This window comes from Epargyreus clarus, unplaced genomic scaffold (assembly GCF_041222505.1).
Source record: "Epargyreus clarus isolate Ecla_fem2 unplaced genomic scaffold, WU_Ecla_fem_2.2 ptg000026l, whole genome shotgun sequence".
NCBI classification, from domain to species: Eukaryota; Metazoa; Arthropoda; class Insecta; order Lepidoptera; family Hesperiidae; genus Epargyreus; species Epargyreus clarus.
The window spans coordinates 12,124,312-12,135,724 of record NW_027332233.1 but is presented as its reverse complement, the minus strand read 5'-3'; the positions used below and the strand labels follow the sequence as shown (position 1 = coordinate 12,135,724).

The 11,413-nt window shown below is 34.5% G+C and overlaps 1 non-coding gene across 1 annotated transcript; it reads right to left on the bottom strand.

Annotated features, from left to right (window-relative positions):
• Nucleotides 1–10,871: 10,871 nt before the first annotated feature.
• TRNAD-GUC (transfer RNA aspartic acid (anticodon GUC)) lies at nucleotides 10,872–10,943 on the bottom strand. Its single transcript has one exon. It is a non-coding gene; the product is annotated as a tRNA-Asp (tRNA).
• Nucleotides 10,944–11,413: the final 470 nt, after the last annotated feature.

Sequence of the window (11,413 nt, the reverse complement as noted above, 5' to 3'; positions counted from 1 at the left end):
TTTAGGGCGCACCGCTGAACTCAATGATTTTAAAACATATGGATTTAATGAAAAAATATATTAGCAACATTTTTCTAACACACCAACAAGTACAAGATCTAAATAGCCCTATGTTAACCAAATTGATTTTCGACCTTGGAATCGTACTAGGTACCACAAGTTGGCCTATATCACACTTAAATACGCATATCACAAGCCTTTGACACTTAAAGTTGGTGTCCAATTATCCGAAATAGAGTTATTGTTTCCCTAATAACTTCTAGTAAAAGACGTGGTAAATTACAGTCATGCCCACAATATTCCAACTTCGAGTTTCCGATTTACTCTCAATTTATTTTATTCTGCTGCACGAAGTTCAGAATAGGGCCATTAACAATTGAAGCGGTCTTTTGAACTAATTAAAAATGGGCGCGTCTTCGACACAATTTAGACTATTTAAGTGCTTACGGCCCGTTTCTGTCCAAGTTCAAGTTGTTTCGAATAAAGAATTAATTATGAAGTAGAGAAGGCTAAGTTAGCGGGAGAGCGGGCGACTTGCGAGTTGGAACCGGTTACAATTTGTGGGAACGTAGCAGGTGTGACACAGGCCTGGAAACTTGCGCCCGACACACGCTTTGTTGCCTTCTCAGATGATAAACTTGATTTGAATCGCAGATTGCATCTCTTTTAAATATAACTGCTGCGCTATTGTTTTGGCTCAAACTTACATCTGCATATTTTAAGCTGAATAACCACTTGTAATTTTTAACTAGGGCGTAAAAGTGTTTTTGTGGTGACCCATTTTTTACTTTTTTGTGATTTAAATAAAAGCAAATTTAAAATTACTATGCTGTCGTAATTTTTTCTGCACTCCAAACGCGTAAATTTGCGGAAAATGTGATAATTTAACAAAAGTTGAATGCGCGATACTCCATTGTAATTATAGTTTTAAGCCGTAATTTATTGCTAAGCCAAATAATGAAAATTCAAGTGATTGATGCTATTAAATATAGTAGATCTACGAGCACTTCAGAGCAAGCCATTGATGTATTTTAGAATAATTACCCAGAGACCAAGACCTGAAATTAAAGCTCAATATTTCCCTAAGGCATGGAATTATTCGTGACGGCGTTAATTATTTAAAGCGCCACTTTATCGCGTGATTGATCAATTTTCTTCGTTTCATCTCGTTTGTAGAGATCTCAGGGCGATTTCTCATTTATTCCATGCCATTATTTGATTGATTTCTTGTTTATCAGCGTTTTACTACAATTTTACAGCGATTATAATTGCATTACGATGCTGATTATGCCCATGGGAAATGCAATAAATACAAATTACAAGTTTTATTTTATTTTTTATATACCTACGATATATAAAAAATATACCTTTATATACCTACGATTGCATGATCGGTCTTCAAAAAAACAAAATATTAATATCTATTTTGTTCATGAATTAACCAAATTTTAGCATTGAACTCAGAAGCTAAAACCCTGATAGAAGTACTCGGCAAAATTCGTCTCGGCTCATTTGGGCTAGCTCTTATATCACCGTAATAGCCTTTGACCTTTGGACAGAGAATAGAATACAATAAGCTCTATATCTGGGGCGGGTTGCGACATAATCGTTGTTTACCAGTTGTTTTGTTAATAGTAATTGACTTCACTGCCAACGTTATCTTCATCGCTTACCTTTATCTTTAGGTCATATTATTTTGTATAGAATACTTTGCAAGGTTTTAGAAGTAAAGTCTTAGTGGTATGACAAGTTTTTTGAGTGGCGAGCAATTTAAATTTTTGGAGGTAAAAATAATTGTCACGTGTTTTAACAGAAACATGCCACGAAGAAACTTTTATTGCTGATATTGTGTGGAGTCTCACAACGTGTCAAATGAATATTGTGTGTGCAAGTAAAACATTTTTGAAGTCTAACAATCGGTAAGGAATTAGGGCCTTGTCAGAAGAGTTCTGGTATCTTATTGTAATAGAACGGATTGTGAAACAGGTGAGTTCTTATTAGGTATTACAAAGACATAAATTGAGATTTTGGTAATGGGAGATTCGTGCCAGACGACATGATCATCCCTCGTATTGGGGGATCTTCTTATAATATGTATATCGGTAAGATAACGAAGATTACATGTCATATAAGCTTTTAAGTACTTAAAAGGAAACTGTAATATAGAGTTCATACCAATAAATATTGATCAATTTTATAATAGTTTTAATGGCCTTATCCATTTTAAAATTGGTACTCTCGTAAATCAAGTCCCCTATAAAGTCACATATTTTTCATTTCGAATATATTTTCACATTTCATAATAACTTACAATGGGTTCGAAAATATTTAATATGTGTACGTAATAACATACAAAGCTAATATGATACTTATGGAACCCTTAAAGATCGTTTTTTTTTGTTTCGGACCACTTATCTAGATCTGTATTTGAAATGTACGATTTTATCAGGGAAACGGAGGATATAAATAACAAGTAACAAAATATATACTCGTATTAAATATTGTAATGCTTTAGATAATTTATAATATTTGCGTTCGAATGTCGTGTAAACAGCGATTACATAACTTTTCTGAGCGAAATATTTATTCTATTTTAACTATGTTCTATAATACATTCAATAACATACATATATAATCAAGTAGGCTCGTCACGAGTTTATCACAAAATCACATGTACGCAGCACTTACACAAAATAAATATACGAAATGAACATGACCATTATTATTATGAAACCTCTACGCTTTATTAAAGTGAGATTAAACCCTCCGAGCTTATGTTATCCGAAACTATTACGCCTTACAACTACACACTCACTCCGGTCCAAAACTGTTGTAATTAAACAAAGCAATCTAGTCTCACGCCGCACTGTATCGAGCCATAACCTAAGAAGGCTACGTGTTTACGGCAACATTACAATCTACTACATACGTTATAATTAATAGTCCATTACTTTAATCACAACAGGCGTACGCTACGTTAATCACGTTCGAGATTATGGATTTGACTTATTAGTACATAATTAAATTACCTATGTACCTACTAGATGTATGAGTGAGGATGTCGTTTTGACTAATGACTTGTGCGAGGCCAGCACAATCAACAGATGACAAGCAATTAATTAAATTAATTGCGGGCAGCCGGACCGACGTGCGCTCGAGTGGTGCGGGCTCCGCAAGGGCCGGCCCTTGGCTTCAGTTGAACCCAACTAGTATAATAACACGATAGAGACGTTTCACGGATTATAGCGTTGTGTTTCATACGTAATCTGTTCCAGTCAGGAGTGTAAATTTCGGCTTCAAACACGTTGTCTGGATAGTTTTCACCAGAAAAACATTGTTAGAAAATATGTCTGAAAATTCTCCATAATATTTTCAGATTCTTTGTTCACCTAATCATGGATGCGGTTAAATCGATTTTGACGGGACTTTCACAGCATTTTTCATTTCAAAACTTTGTGGTGAGTGACATAGGCAACTTGTTCCCCGGGGTTAAAGGCTTTTGATAAAATATGAAAGGAGGTGCACGCGGGCGGACACACGAGTGAAAACTTTATTTATAATAAAAAGTATATTGCACTTTTATATTTATCTGAATATAGCACTGCTAACTATTTTAAAGAAAAACATGAATTTATTAGCGTCATGTGATATAAAGCCTTTCCGTTAATTTATCGGAAATATATTCGACTTCTTTATTATTATAATGTAATTCTTTAACAATACTGCATATATAAAGGCATTTAGAACGTTTGACTAATGACTTGTATAGGACATCAAATTTAACAGATGACAAGCAATTAATTGAATTAATTGCGGGCAGTCGGACTTACGTGCGCTCAAGTGGTTGAGAGCTCCGCAGGGGCCGGCCCTCGACATGTGAATCCAACTAGTATAATGACATTATACTAACATTTCTGAGATTACATTCACGTTGGAGCATATATTATTATTTGCTTGTATTTTTATGATCGAAATTATGTTTTTGTATGTATATTCGGATATAAATCTTGAGTCATTTAAGTGGTGGTTCATGATGTCTCATTAGACAAAATCGAAAATAATCGACAAAAGATCGTAGTGGCAGTTCAATTTTAATGATGACAACAGGTCTCTGAGTTTGCTGTAAAAATGAATTCCAGGATATGGCAGGATTAACATTTTAAAAGGTCTTATATTTTATAAATAAAGTAGTTCTATTATACATTGGATAATGCAGTTGTAACATAGTATATAAGGATAGGATATGAGACGTTTTACTAATGATCCATATAAGAGCACAATCAACAGATGACAAGCAATTAATTCAATTAATTGCGGGCAGCCGGACTGATGTGTGCGTCCAAGTGGGTCCTATGGGACCGGGTCTCGACTTCAACTCAAGATTGCGTCAACAGGGAAATGTTCAAGTAAATCTCAAATGCATCAAGTGTTAATGTGCAAACATCTAATCCAAGACTTGGAGGAATATTCCTAGTCAGTGTGAATTAATTACACTCGGGTATGTGATGGTCAGACCTATCACGTTCGGGCGAGTGGCCTTCAGATACATCACGGTCGGGTGCACGGTTGTATCACGATCGGGTATATGATGATCAGACATCAAACATGATCACGCATCGATCGAATTCGGAAATATGAACCGCGCGCGCAGTTTTTTTAATGTTATTTCATTCTACTTATAACATATACATTCGCATGCGTACGTTAACGTATTTTGACCGTGAGTCCCCGCTCCCTCTTTGTTGTCTGTCCTCTTAGTCTACACAAATTCTAAGTTAGATCGCAATCGACTTTCCTTCAACCAATTTGGAATTAGTAATGACTGTTTAATCCCACTTGTGTGACTCCTACGGTTCGCTATCCTATTCCACAATATTATTCATAAAAACCATGCAAATAACAAAATATTTTCTGGCGTACATATCAAAACTGTACATTCATCAGTATAAGAGCCTCCCATCAAAAATCCTGCTTTAAAGGGGTTGATTTATTATACTTTCAGCTTTTAAATGGATAAAACCATAAAATCCATTATAAAATTGACAACTGTCGATAGGTTTGGAACTCTGCTGTAGTTTTGGCTTTGGCCAAAAGCCGGCGTGACGTCACGACGTGACGCTTTGTGCGGTCGTATTAACTTTTTAGTCCCGGTTTATTAAAATCGTTCGCTACAAATTTTCATGAAAATTTCATGAAATGTTACGTATTAGCGTTATGTTTTAACATTTACGTGGAAAACAGTGAACCTGTGATCTACCTACTTGTGGAGCTTAACACTTATAAAGAAAGCCGATAAAAAGATGAATAAAAATGCTCTGCGTTTTCACCGATATTTGAATGTCAATATAAACATACTTTATAAATAACAGCTTTTATAAGTATGCTCAATTGTAGACCATTCAGCTATAGCTATATCAGAATACCGTTATCATTTTGCGAAGTATTTTTACAAAACTGAAATAGAATTCAAAGTAGGGAAAGTCTATTGTAGCGATTTTTTTACATCAGGAAAATATCAGCAATGATCGAAAAACGTATTTATCTCAATGCGTACCAAACCCGAATACAGACATGTATAGGATAGCAAGCGAAGGACACACGATTACGGCTGACAAGGCAATTAATAAGGGCAGATGGCGATTGAGCACGAGTCACCCGCCTGACCGGTATTAATCATAGGCATGCTGCCGGATTCCGTGTCGCGAAGGACTCTACTTGCCTTGGTAACCCTTTTTATATCCCACTGATAGCGTAGAACTGCCATAACTAAGGCCTGGAGTGTACTCAAAAATGTTGTTATACTGTACATGTATTTATTACTGTACGTATGACGCTAATTGAATTTACCTTATAATATACAAGTTGATATTATGTTCTCTCGAGGTGGAGTCTACATATATGTCCTTATGACTTCAAGACGTCTTTTGAGTTGTAGTATAGCCAAACCCATTTAAATATACATATGGATGATGGTACGCATTTTCAGGCTGGATTCCTTGTCGGGCAAATATCAAAATAGATTTAGATGTTTGGTCTGGATGAAAGTGTAGGTATTTTTATATTTTTATGGCATCGAAAAATCGGTATGTCCCAGTGAAAAAGATACATCAGCTTATACGGCTAGTAGATTTTATCATTAAATTTCATACATGAAAATACACAAAAGTAGACCGTCCTAATAATATAAGTAAACATTCAACGATAATTTCATATAACAAAGCATTTCAAATCTACTAGAAATACTAAACACTTTATACGCCGCTTGATTTAACAATCGTCTTGCGACGTCGAAGTACCGAAAAGTACGCAAACATACCGTTTGAGTAAGTACTACCTATAAAACGTGACTCATAAAATTGCCGTCAGATTTTCATATCTCAGTTGTGCCCTGAAAATGAAGCCCTAAACACAACAACGTAGCATCTCGGCCTGGTCCATAAACTAAATGCGATCTGAGATATTTGCGGTGAATAAGAAATTCCCTCTCATTACTTGTGTCACTCGAGTCTGCGAACACTTATCATCAGCGATAGTATCGTCGCTGAGAGTAAAATATGTGAGAAACTCAGTACAGTCGAGCGCTATCTAGTTGACGTCATTACTGTCCCACTGTTGGGCACTGATTTCAGAATGGGAAGGATTAGGACATGGTCGACTTCGCTGGATAAGTACCCATTGGTATTCTTTGAAAGATCTACCAGGTATAAAGGTTTCGTCACGATGTTTTACTTCAACGTTAAAGCAAGTGACAATATAATTAATTTTTAATACGCACATAACTTTAAAAAATCAGGGGCGCATGCCTGGAATTCGAACCACGGATCCCTCGATTGAATTTCAACCACTACACCATCACTCTATCTAGTATTGAAATGTTTTTATACTAAAACGCCAGCAAAACGAACGCTCGGGAAATTTTAAAGCCGAATCTGAGTGTTTGGATAGTTTGATATAAAATCGGAAAAGGCTACCAAACTTTGCATCAAATTTTTGGTTTTGCTGATGTTTTTATTTCTTGCTCAACAGCTCAATAGTTATTTTTCTAGTAAAGAGTTTTTTAGACAAGAATAAGTTTAAGCTTTATGCAATTTGTAGGAGAGAGTTTCAATATGATGCAATGAATGCAAAGGTCGTAACGTAATCAACTTTAAGTAGGCTACTATAAGATTTATAATCGAATTATAAAGCGTTAACGAAGTGAATCACAGTCCTGTGTTATATACAAGTTTATATAATATTTAACTTAATTGATGTCGAAAAAGAACTGGCCATCATTTTTTTTTTGTAACGTAAGAGTAGCAGACGAGCGTGCAGTCCACCTGATGGTAAGTGGCTACTACCACTGATGAACATCAGTAATCAACCCCAGATAGGATTAGATATTCCTACCTGAGGTCGGCCACAGATGCACCGCTACCCCTGAGGACTAAGCTGGAACGTCTCGGAAAAGTATGACTCCCTTACCACACCCTTCAAAACGGAACACAGCAGCGCCTAACACTGCTGTTATAAGGCAGAAATAGGTATGGCGGTGGTGCCGCTGGATTCGCACCACAAAGGGTTCTACCACCTTCGAAATTTATCAAATCAAGATGCCACTACTGTTGAGAACTGAGCCGACTTGTACAAGCTGCATGCATTCCCACAAATTATAACACAGTGTTGTAGTGTAGAAGCTATTTGACCGAAAGATAAACTTTGCAATATTTGGTTTGTAAAAAATAAATTGCGTTAATAAAACATCTACCCTTTAAATTTTAAACGTAGTTTGTGTACTACTATTTTTTGCACAAAACCTATTAATGCCTTTATTTACTATGTATAAGAGTATGCAAATTGTTATCTGATGGAAATTGTTAGACTGTATGTCATAATTCAATAGACATTCTCCATACGTAATAAGGATACACGTATCGGGCTCCTTAATGACATTTTACTTGCTTGATTGTTGCTGTCACGATATCAAAGTAGGGAGGTGGTTAATTAAAACTTCTATAAGAGGACTTGGACGTACTCCTGGCAGCTTGTGGTTAGCATCTCGACTTAGCGACTCACCTGGAGGGTTGAGACCAGATCTTAATATTTAATGCTCTGTATGGTTTTTCTTGTAGTTTGTGAGGTTTGTTTATTGTAGAGCTAGTTAGTATGTTTAGTTTACTGACTTAAATTTTAATTGGTGATGGTAGTCTTCGGCGGTAATATATTATTTTCATTTTTAAAGATGATGCCTTTCTCTTAACAGTAACTTCTAATAGAGATCACTAAAATTTTAAATCGTCTTATAAAAAGCTTTGAGCCCATAACAACTCTTCTATATTATAGCCGTATTTATAATTTAATTCACACTTTTTAAAGTCATCTATGTCAAAAAAATTTACTAAATTTTAAATGTCTTAACGCACTTTCAAAAAAAATCATTAAATACATTAGTCAACTTAGCAGAGTTAACTTTCAATCTTTAACTGGTGGATTATATGTTATACAAACTTATGTATATACATGCTTGTACATAATAGACATATAGGATTTCCTAATTAATCCCGCAATACATATCATATTGAATGACAATATTGTCTCAGCGTGAAATGCACGTCGATTGTATACATGACTAATGACTTAAGGAGGATTCATTACGTATTAATGCGTGTATTAGTGAAATATCTTAGATTCCGATGGCCATTCTCAGTCTATGTACATTTAGTAGTTCAACGCAGACCGTATCTAGTATGTATTTCTATGCAAAAAGTACATATGCCATATACATTATATATTTCTATATGACATACAGAAAATTTATATTTATTTTGTTAAATTATTATATATTATTATTAAAAATTCATGAAGTTTTATTTTTAATTTTTTATAATATGGAGTAGCTGGAGTAGCGGACGAGCATGCGGTCCACCAGATGGCAAGTGGTTACTGCTGTCCATGGGCCATATGTAATCAAACTTAGATAAGTTTAGTTTCCTACCTGAGGTAGGCCACGGATGAGTCACTACCCCTGAGGACTATCACTGTATATTGCTAATTAGTTTCTAATGACTGTCCTGTGATAGGTTACTTTCATTTTATTTCTTACAAAATAAACATATGTAAATCATTATAGATTATTCTCAGTTTTTCAAACACACGAACGCCAAAGTACGAAACTAGTTTAAAATTCTGCACGGATTAAGTAACATAGTTAGCGAGTAACTTTTCAACTATCATTTTGAGCAGGTTTAGTTGGAAAGGTATTATGCATGACGCAACCAAGACGGCAATTCCATCAAGCGGAGGATGTGCCAGTGATCTTGCTCTTATCGAGCACCTGTGGACTACTGCATAAAACGGTCCATTCTCAGAATAGATACTTCACCGTAAACTAGATTGAACATACATAAAGTTAACGAAAAGTCAGCTTGTATGTTGCGATAAGTACCTACCCGTAGTATGAGATTTACGTTTTTACAAAAATACCTGTTTTTGTATTTGTTTACGTATTCGCCCATACATTTTCAATCAGCGCCCCTAGCAGACTGTATCAGAATTGATTGTAAATGTATGGTAAATACCTAAAGACAAAAACAGTACAAAAAATAGATATGTATTATCATACTTTAATACTAGTACTTCTATTTTTATCATTAGATTCATGATTAAAGTTGACATCTCATTTTATGGACGATGAAGCCAACATAAAGTTAACATAAAGATTGTTTGATATGGAACAATTATATTTTAAGGCTATACATCTATGACATGGAACAACAAACCGATCTATCAAAATTACTATGGTTAAAGGCATTTAATTAAAGAAGCATGACATGTATGAGATAATGATTGACGTTTGACATTTCACGTTGATGCTTGAATTTCAGTTTAGTGTTACATTACACAACAATGAGAGTAAATGGACAGATTTAGATATATAATATATTGTAAGACAAATAATGCTTTCTATAATCATAACCCCAGATTAAATATACCTGTGTTGGAGGTACCAATTAGATTAACACTGATTATGTTGTACTGTAATAGTGAGAATCATAAAATGAATATTAGATAAATTTTAAGATTGTCTGCGATTTTAGAAGATTGTTATTTTTCAGTTGTCAATTAAAATAATAAACACTTTGACACGGAATAAATAGTATCAACTAAAGTGCCGTACAACATTAAAATGTTTATTATCACTTTGCTAGTTCCACAGCGCAATAAATTCTTATCTCACGCAATTAACGATTAATTGATGAAAAGTGTTGGAATTGCTGGAATGAGGCGAACACTTTTAACGCGCAATGAAATTGCACTTGCTCAGTACTGCGCTGTGTGCGTCGCAGCTCTGAGTCAATGAAATTAAGCCCGTGTCGCGCACAATGAGTGATTTATTAGCGGTTAATCGTAACAGAATGTTGCTGTTGTCCCAAAAATAGGTAAACAATGGTTACTGATTAAAATATTCAAATACTGCAGTAATGTATATCATGTTGTAATATATTTATAATTGTTATTTAATAATATATGGTACAAAAAAAATTAACTTTCGCTTGAACACCTGAATCTCCGACTACCGCATGGCGGGATTCTTACGACAAAGCTATCGACAACTGATAACAATATGGTATTCTCAATTGTACGTAAACAGCAAACAGACTCAAGTAAAGATCAAGAAATAAAGAAATGTTAATTCACCAAAAGCATAATATTTGATACTTAAATAAAAAATGATTGTATTACTCAAATAAAATATAACTACATTGTTTAAACTTTATCGGATGATGCTTTCGCAGTTTCATATTCATATAATATACTCGTATTACCTAAACTATCGTGTACAGTACTTTATTCTTTATAGGTAAAAATGTATTTATCAAAAAAAAAATTACCTCCCCGGCGGGGAATCGAACCCCGGTCTCCCGCGTGACAGGCGGGGATACTGACCACTATACTACCGAGGATTATTGGTTAATACCAAAATATAAGCTTATTACAATAAACATAATTACTGTTTCATTGTTAATTATCTTTTAATTGATTAATGGCTATTATCACAATGTTTAATTAGTTTTGGAGATAATAAATAATGCATCAAGATAGCTTATGATTTACTGGACAGTTCCACCTTTAAAACGATAGTAATATGAATTATGTTTTACCGACACCTATATCGCATATAATTAAAATATTAAATTGAAACTAAATAAGTGCCCGTATTGATTCTGTGTGTACTTATATATTCTACATGTGTAAAATTACATAATGTGATGTTAATAGAGTGAAAGGTGGTGGTAATGTGAGAATAGGATGATATTGTGTATTTATCACCAAGTACATTTTTTTAAAACCTGTAGCTTATAGATTTCCTAGTTTCATTTATAGAAGATGACAGATTGATTGGCACTTTACCTTTACATACAGTGAGATGTGA